At 39.1% G+C, this 9,685-nt stretch overlaps 1 long non-coding RNA gene across 1 annotated transcript in view; it reads right to left on the reverse strand.

Annotated features, from left to right (window-relative positions):
* Nucleotides 1–7,390, reverse strand: part of LOC124789535 — a 37,242-nt gene extending 29,852 nt beyond the window's left edge. The window contains exon 1 of the long non-coding RNA XR_007016131.1: nucleotides 7,257–7,390. This is a non-coding gene — a long non-coding RNA (uncharacterized LOC124789535). The remainder of the gene's footprint in view (nucleotides 1–7,256) is intronic.
* Nucleotides 7,391–9,685: the final 2,295 nt, after the last annotated feature.

Raw genomic sequence — 9,685 nt, forward strand, 5'->3', positions numbered from 1 at the left:
GTTATTCAATCTGTATATTGAGCAAGCAGTGAAGGTAACAAAAGAAAAATTCGGAGTAGGTATTAAAATCCATGGAGAAGAAATAAAAACTTTGAGGTTCGCCGATGACATTGTAATTCTGTCAGAGACAGCAAAGGACTTGGAAGAGCAGTTGAATGGAATGGATAGTGTGTTGAAATCAGGGTATAAGATGAACATTAACAAAAGCAAAATGAGGATAATGGAATGTAGTCGAATTAAGTTGGGTGATGCTGAGGGAATTAGATTAGGAAATGTGACACTTAAAGTAGTAAGGGAGTTTTGCTATTTGGGGAGCAAAATAACTGATGATGGTCGAAGTAGAGAGGATATAAAATGTAGACTGGCAATGGCAAGGAAAGCGTTTCTGAAGAAGAGAAATTTGTTAACATCGAGTATAGACTTAAGTGTCAGGAAGTCATTTCTGAAAGTATTTGTATGGAGTGTGGCCTTGTATGGAAGTGAAACATGGACGATAAATAGTTTGGACAAGAAGAGAATAGAAGCTTTTGAAATGTGGTGCTACAGAAGAATGCTGAAGATTAGATGGGTAGATCACATAACTAATGAGGAAGTATTGAATAGGCTTGGGGAGAAGAGAAGTTTGTGGCACAACTTGACTAGAAGAAGGGATCGGTTGGTAGGACATATTCTGAGGCATCAAAGGATCACCAATTTAGTATTGGAGGGCAGTGTGGAGGGTAAAAATCGTAGAGGGAGACCAAGAGATGAATACACTAAGCAAATTCAGAAGGATGTAGGTTGCAGTAGGTACTGGGAGATGAAGAAGCTTGCACAGGATGGAGTAGCATGGAGAGCTGCATCAAACCAGTCGCAGGACTGAAGACCACAACAACAACAATTTATTAAACTGATAGTTTGGTAACATTCATACCTGTCAGCAACAGAATTATAACATTCTTCTTTAAGTCTGAGGGTATTTCATCTGTCTCGTACATCTTGCACAGCAGATGGAAGAGTTTGTCATGGCTGGTTCTCCCAAGGCTACCAGCATTTCTGACGGAATGCCATCTATTCCAGGAGCCTTGTTTCGACTTAAGATCTTTCAGTGTCCTGTCGAATTCTTCTCACATCTCCCCTCTCGTTTTCATCTACGTCCTCTGCCCTTTATATAATATTGCCTTCAAATTCATTCCCTTTTCCCTTCTTTGCTTAGTATTGGTTTTCGATCTGAGCTCTTGATATCCATACAGCTGCTTCTCTTGTCTCCAAAGGGTTCTTTAATTATCCTGTAGGTGGCATCTATCTTTCCCCTAGTAAAATATACTTCTAAAGCCTTAGTTACATTTGCCCTCCAGCCATTCCTGCTTAGCAAGTTTGCTCTTCTTGTCAATCATATTTTTTATACGTTTGTATTCCCTTTCACCCACTTCATTTGCTGCAGTCTTTATATTTTCTCCATCCATCAATTACAGTCAATCTCTCTTGTGATATCCAAGGATCTCTACTAGACCTTGTCCTTTTATTTATTTGATGCACTACTACCTTCACTATTCCATCTCTCAAAGCTAGCCATTCATATTCTATTGTATTTCTTTCCCCATTCTAGTCCATCACTGCTAAATGCTCCCCCTGAAACTCTCAACCATCTCTCATTCTTTCAACTTGTCCAGGTCCCACCTACTTCATAGTGAACCTTTTTGCAATTTCTTCAGCTTTAATCTACAGTTCATAATCAATAATTTGTTGTCAAGAGTCCACATCTGACACTGGAAATAACCTACAATTTAAAATCTGATTCTGAAATCTCTGTCTTACCATCATATAATCAATCTCAAACTTCCAGTATCTCCAAGTCTCTTCCACATACAACCTCCGTTCATTTTTCTTAAACCAAGTGTTAGCAATGTTTAAATTATGCTCTGTGCAAAATTCTACAGGTGGCTTCCTCTTCCATTCCTTTCCCCCTTTCCATATTCATCGACTATTTCCCCTCCTCTTTCTTTTCCTACTATTGAATTCCAGTCCCCCACCACATTTAAATTTTCATCTCTCTCAACTATCTGAGTAGTTTCTTTTATCTTATCATACATTTCTTCATTCTCTTGTCCATCCAGCATATACACTTGAACTGCTGCGGCAGGTGTGGCTTCGCGTCTGTCTTAGCTACGATAATACATTCACTGTGCTGATCACAGCAGCTTACCCACATTCCTATTTCCTTATCCATTATCAAGCCTACTACTACATTACCCCTATTTGATTTTGTATTTATATCCCTGTTTCCACATGACCAGAAGTTCTTTCCTGCTGCCACCAAACTTCACTAATGCCCACTATATCTAACTTCAACCTACCCATTTCCCTTTTTAAATTTTCTATCCTATCTATCCTATTGAAGAAGAAAATAATTATTCCAATCCCAAAGAAAGCAAGTTTTGACAGATGTGAAAATTACCGAACTATCAGTTTAATAAGTCACAGCTGCAAAATACTAACATGAATTCTTTACAGACAAATGGAAAGTGGTAGAAACCGACCTCGCGGAAGATCAGTTTGGATTCCACAGAAATATTGGAACACGTGAGGCAATACTGACCTTACGACTTATCTTAGAAGAAAGATTAAGGAAAGGCAAACCTACGTTTCTAGCATTTGTAGACTTAGAGAAAGCTTTCGACAATGTTGACTGGAATACTCTCTTTTAAATTCTGAAGGTGGCAGGGGTAAAATACAGGGAGCGAAAAGCTATTTACAATTTGTACAGAAACCAGATGACAGTTATAAGAGTCGAGGGGCATGAAAGGGAAGCAGTGGTTGGGAAGGGAGTGAGACAGGGTTGTAGCCTCTCCTCAATGTTATTCAATCTGTATATTGAGCAAGCTGTAAAGGAAACAAAAGAAAAATTCAGAGTAGGTATTAAAATCCATGGAGAAGAAATATAAACTTTGAGGTTCGCCAATGAAATTGTAATTCTGTCAGAGACAGCAAAGGACCTGGAAGAGCAGCTAAACGGAATGGACAGTGTCTTGAAAGGAGCATACAAGATGAACATCAACAAAAGCAAAATGAGGATAATGGAATGTTCTTGAATTAAATCGGATGATGCTGAGGGTATTAGATTATGAAATGAGTAAAGAAGTTTTGGTATTTGGGGAGCAAAATAACTGACGATGGTCGAAGTAGAGAAGATATAAAATGTAGACTGGCAATGGCAAGGAAAGCGTTTCTGAAGAAGAGAAATTTGTTAACATCGAATATAGATTTAAGTGTCAGGTGTCAGGAAGTTGTTTTTGAAAGTATTTGTACGGAGTGTAGCCATGTATGGAAGTGAAACATGGACGATAAATAGTTTGGACAAGAAGAGAATAGAAGCTTTCGAAATGTGGTGCTACAGAAGAATGCTGAAGATTAGATGGGTAGATCACATAACTAATGAGGAAGTATTGAATAGAATTGGGGAGAAGAGGAGTTTGTGGCAGAATAGACAAGAAGGGATCGGTTGGTAGGACATGTCCTGAGGCATCATGGGATCACAAATTTAGTTTTGGAGAGCAGCATGGAGGGTAAAAATCGTAGAGGGAGACCAAGAGATGAATACACTAAGCAGATTCAGAAGGATGTAGTTTGCAATAAGTACTGAGAGATGAAGAAGCTTGTACGGGATAGGGTAGCATGGAGAGCTGCATCAAACCAGTCTCAGGACTGAAGACAACAACAATAACAACAACAACAACAATCCAGTTAGGGATCTAACATTCTATGCTCCGATCCATAGAATGCCACTTTAGTTTCTCCTGATGACAACACCCTCCTGAGTGCTCCCCACCCAGACATCCATTTGCTGGACTATTGTACCTGTGGAATATCTTACCCAAAAGGATGCCATCATCATTTAATCATTCATTAGAGCTGCATACCCTCGGGAAAAATTATGGCTATAGTTTTCCCTTGCTTTCAGCTGTTCACAGCACCAGGATGGCAAGGCCATTTTGGTTGAGGTTACAAAGCCAGATTAGTCAGTCATCAGACTGTTGCCCCTGCAACTACTGACAGGTTGCTGACCTCCTTCAGGAACACGTTTCTCTGGTCCCTCAACAGAAAGCCGTTTGTTATGGTTGCATTTATGGTACAGCTATCTGCATCGCCAAGGCACGCAAGCCACACCACCAATGGCAAGGTCCATGGTTCATGAAGTGGGGAGGGGGGGGGGGGTTCCGATGAATAAAACACTTTGTACTGAGATGACACAAGCCACGGGATAACCCCTAATGTTGTGCTGGGCCTCCTTTTGCCTGGCATAGGGCAAATGCTTGACGTAGCATGGACCCAAGTTGTTAGAGGTCCCATGCAGAAATATTGAGCCATGCCGCCTCTACAGCCTTCAATAATTGCGAAAGCGTTGCCGGTGCTGATTTTGTGCGTGAACTGACCTATTGATTATGTTCCATAAATGATCAATGTGATTCATATTGGGCAATCTCGATGGCCAAATAATTCGCTTGAATTATCCAGAATGTTCTTCAAACCAGTCGTGAACAATATTTAGATCAGCACAAAAGGAGACGCTTCTATGGGCATAACACACTGAACTGTCTTCCTTGATTATTTTATGTGTATGGAGGCACCTTTTAAAAATATTATCCAGCTGGACTCCTATGAATTTCACACAGTGTTTCATTCAGCATATGACTTACATACACTTCCCATACTAAAAAGTTCTTATTGCTCATTTGATATTGAACAGCAGAAGTCAATGAGAGATTAAGAATTAAACTATTCATTGTGAATCACTTGTAGACTTGCCGACCTGTCATTTGACCTCTGTCTGCTACGGTTGAGTTTGGACTTCTGATTAGTAAGCCTATGTTACCAGCGTACAGTGCAGTTTTTGAACTGACCTTCCAAGAAATCAGACGTCATTTATATAGGTTAGAAACAACAGAGGGCACAGTCCCAAACCTTGTAGCACTCTAGAAGTTATGTTTCCCAATTCTACGATTATTTTTGTACCTGAGATAAGTTTCTGTTAACAAGACCATCTACAGTTGCAATATGTATGTCAAAAGCTGGTCACATGAAATACAATGCTCTGAAAAAAAAAATTGCAGAAAGAACTGAATATGCAAGACATTTTTTGATTCAAAATTCTTCTGAAACAAATCATTCATATTCATAAAACGCTGAAATACACACACACACACACACACACACACACACACACACACACACACACACACACACTTTTTAACTGGATATGTGAAAGGCTAAAATAATTGAAAAATACTGAGAAGACACTGTTGAGGAGCAGCTGGAGAGGGGGGGAGGGAAGATACTTATCTCAAGCACCACCACACAATTATCTAGTTACTTTTACAATGTACACAAAATTTTGTTTCATTCCTGTTCTGCATAAAAAGGTGGCACCAAGTAAAGTACCATCAAGTCATTTTCTGTCCACTGCATACAGTGAATCACCTTCATTACTTTCAGCATCTTGTGGTTTGACAAGTGTTGTGTAACTAATTTCTTTTGTAAAACATAACTGAACTGTTTCCCTATGTTGACCTCTTACATTTCTGTAGCTTCCAAATGGCAGGCTCACTCAGGGAACAAACTGCTTACTATTTGCATACTTTCAATCTCCGGAGCTATATTCTGCTTTCTCATGTAAAGGCCTTCTTGTACATGTTTGCATAGACTGGTCTTTGACTGGCCACTAGAACAGCTACAGCATTACTTTGGGTAGTTTCATTTACTCTGTGAATGCCAAGCCACAAAATTTCAGAGGTGTTTTGTAACCAGTAGCATACGATGGCCTGTCTGATTGTAAAACAGACTAACCAGCATAATATGTACAAGCTACTGTTTATAGACTTTCTGAAACTGGTCATTATCCTAACACTACTGTCACCTGAGACTTTCCAGCTGGCATTATTCATAACCCTTTACATTACAAGGAATTTCAGTAACCTACTACAAAATTTGAACAGTACAATTATCTGTAATAATATTTTTTTTTGTGAACACAAAAAACTTAAAGCTTTCTCACACATTTGTGAGGTAAGGGATATAGTAATTTCTACGCTAAACTTCATGATAGTATGTGCTTTTTCCTATGGGAGAAAATTTATTAGGATCTCAAGATCAAGTTCTAGATTAGATTTGTATTTCTTTTTCAATTACAACTACATAATGAGATAAACTGGGCATGCATTGCCACCAGTTTAAAGTTTGTTTCCACAACTCTGACATATTACAACACAAGTACAATAAGAAAAACCCTACACTGCATGCTATAAGGGCTATCACTGAAGTATGTGGTTACTTTCAAAATAATATTATGACCACACTAAATACCAAGCTTATGGCATATGCTAGAAGTTCACTGTTCCTTCTAAAGCAATATTTGTAGCGCAGGATTTTTAGCCGTTGTAAAACTGTATCAGCAGTTTCATACTTTTGGCACAATATGTGACATATGGTTAGCAAGGTTACCATTTCAGCTGACAAAAAAACTATGTTACATGAACTTTTCAGAGCAGCCACATAGGATCAACCAAGTACAGTCGTAAAGTGCTGACAACCTACAATTGCATGCACTCTCGCACCTGTATACACCATGTGACATCTGAATCTGCTGCCAAGTGATACTTCCCATTCAGTAGGAAATAGAAAGGCCTGCACTTATCGCCAACATATTGACTTATTCTTGCACCAACATGTGATGACTGTTGGATCTTAGTCTCCTATCTAAATGTGCAACCAATAACAAAGTATTACAATTTGACATTCGTGATTCATTGGCATACAAAATAAAGTACCTGATGTCACAAACTTTAAAGCTATTGGCATTTTTATAGCATGTACTTCCTAGATGAGATAATACCTGCACACCTCCACAGAAACTGTTCGTTTTGTGTGACAAAAGCAGCAACTGTGTGTCAAGTACTATAAAATTCCCTTACATTAAATCTCAGAATATGTGAATGCGGATGTAATCCATAAAAGGCAGTCGTCCAAACACTTCAGAAGTTTCAGGATGTTCTATAGAATATGCCATTACACCCTTACGTCACGGGTCAAGGTAGACGGGTGGAATCGGACGCTTCCATTGACCATTTGTTTTTGTGGGGATATAAATTTGCATTTCGTTGTTTACATGTTCACATATCCCTCGCCGCAGAAGATAACTTTCACCGGACATATATCTCATATTCACAGATCTAATGAATTCCACATGACAACAACAGCACATATTATATGTCATAGAGTACCAGGCCTTATTGGGATCAGAAGACGCACGCCACAAAGTTCCCCCACTCGCCGAACAAATAAGAATTGTGAATTCTAGGAGAATTGCCAGCCCAGTCGGGCCGAACATTTTCATTGGTTAATGAACTCTATTCTCATTGGTTGACAGAACTGTCGAGATTTTTCTTTGAAAGAACTGTTGGGATTTATCTTTGGCCGGTATTACACGTTACCACGCACGTGGAGCGCTTGCATCGCTGCAGCGGTCTGTCATGTGTAGTGTTTTCATTGACATTGCCGGTAAATACAATTGGCGTGTACCGACAACTACAAAATTAATAGAGATGTATGAAGCTGATGAGGCGTTGTACAACGTGAGGCACGCTGAATACAAAAAAAGATTAAGAAGATTGGAAACGAGACCTAACCTAACTCCTATAGCAAGGCATCGGAGTGTTACAGTGAGCCTGTCTTCCGCAGCTATAGCAGTTCTTCAGTGAGTATTGTGCTTTGTGATACACTTCACTGAGCACATACAGTAATGTATGCTCATCCATGCTTAAGAAATTGATGTACGACTTGACGTCCTCCACTATAAGCTCACGTAACAAGTTTTGTTGTATGCTTTTATCGTGCCTTTGTAAACCCCACGGCTTCACCCAGGTACGTTTCCTTTTTCCCCCCACTTCTCGTCCACATGTGCACACAGTGCAATTGTAGTACATACAAGAAGTAGTTGTTGTCAACCATCTTGAACTTTGACGAAAAATGTGATGACAGTGTAATACCACAGTCAAATATATACAGTCGTGACACTCACTGCTGTGAAATTTGTTACCATTTGACAGTTCAAGTCACACTAGAGCCCCTAACGGCCAGAAAGCTCGCCTTCCTCTAACGTCAGATGCGACGTATAAATAATGTTTGTTTTTAATTCGTTTTGTACGTAATTTACAAAATAGTTAGTATATTTTTGCGTCATAAGTGTTAGGAGAACAGCGAGAGACATAAATGATCGTGAAATATAAGTAAACAGAGCACGAACTATTGAATTAAGCGTCATAAGCTGCAACAAATTCTTGAAGAAATACTTAAGAAGTAGCATACAATCGCACTTATTGCACTGTAAGTAAGCGAATACACACTGTATATCCCACATATGAAGTATATAGATGCTCTTCCTTGTGTAAAAATGAAGCGACCCATCACTTTTCATTATGTTCTGCTTTCCAGGAAGTCTGCTTCCAAAAATACAATTTCCATCTTATCCTTTTGCTAAAAGGTTATTTCAATAAAAAGCATTACTGTTTTAAAACTTTATTATATCCCATTGATACATGTAACGAAAATAAAATTAAATGAATGAGTCAGACCTAACACTTAAGCAACCCAAATGAGCCAGCTTCATCACTTTTTTATTTCTTCTCTTGCTCCTACAGACTAAGTCTGGATTCCTGAATTTAATAATGTAAAAGACCCTCCCTTTCACAAAAAGTCTTATTAACATCAACTTGGTTTCAGCACAGCACCCAGGTGGAAAATTGGGGATCTCCATCAACATGTTCACAAAGAAGGCACCACAATTACTTGTTGTTGTTGTGGTCTTCAGTCCTGAGACTGGTTTGATGCAGCTCTCCATGCTACTCTATCCTGTACAAGCTTCTTCATCTCCCAGTACCTACTGCGACCTACATCCTTCTGAATCTGCTTAGTGTATTCATCTCTTGGTCTCCCTCTACGATTTTTACCCTCCACGCTGCCTTCCAATACTAAATTGGTGATCCCTTGATGCCTCAGAACATGTCCTACCAATCGATCCCTTCTTCTAGTCAAGTTGTGCCACAAATTTCTCTTCTCCCCAATCCTATTCAATACCTCCTCAGTAGTTATGTGATCTACCCATATAATCTTCAGCATTCTTCTGTAGCACCACATTTCAAAAGCTTCTATTCTCTTCTTGTCCAAACTATTTATCGTCCATGTTTCACTTCCATACATGGCTACACTCCACACAAATACTTTCAGAAACGACTTCCTGACACTAAAACTATACTCTATGTTAACAAATTTCTCTTTTTCAGAAACGCTTTCCTTGCCATTGCCAGTCTACATTTTAAATCTTCTCTACTTCGACCATCATCAGTTATTTTGCTTCCCAAATAGCAAAACTCCTTCACTACTTTAAGTGTCTCATTTCCTAATCTAATAGCCCCAGCATCACCTGACTTAATCCGACTACATTCCATTATCCTCGTTTTGCTTTTGTTGATGTTCATCTTGTATCCTCCTTTCAAGACACTATCCATTCCATTCAACTGCTCTTCCAAGTCCTTTGCTGTCTCTGACTGAATTACAATGTCATCGGCGAGCCTCAAAGTTTATATTTCTTCTCCATGGATTTTAATACCTACTCCGAAATTTTCTTTTGTTTCCTTCACTGCTTGCTCAATAT

This window comes from Schistocerca piceifrons, chromosome 3 (assembly GCF_021461385.2).
Source record: "Schistocerca piceifrons isolate TAMUIC-IGC-003096 chromosome 3, iqSchPice1.1, whole genome shotgun sequence".
NCBI lineage: Eukaryota > Metazoa > Arthropoda > Insecta > Orthoptera > Acrididae > Schistocerca > Schistocerca piceifrons.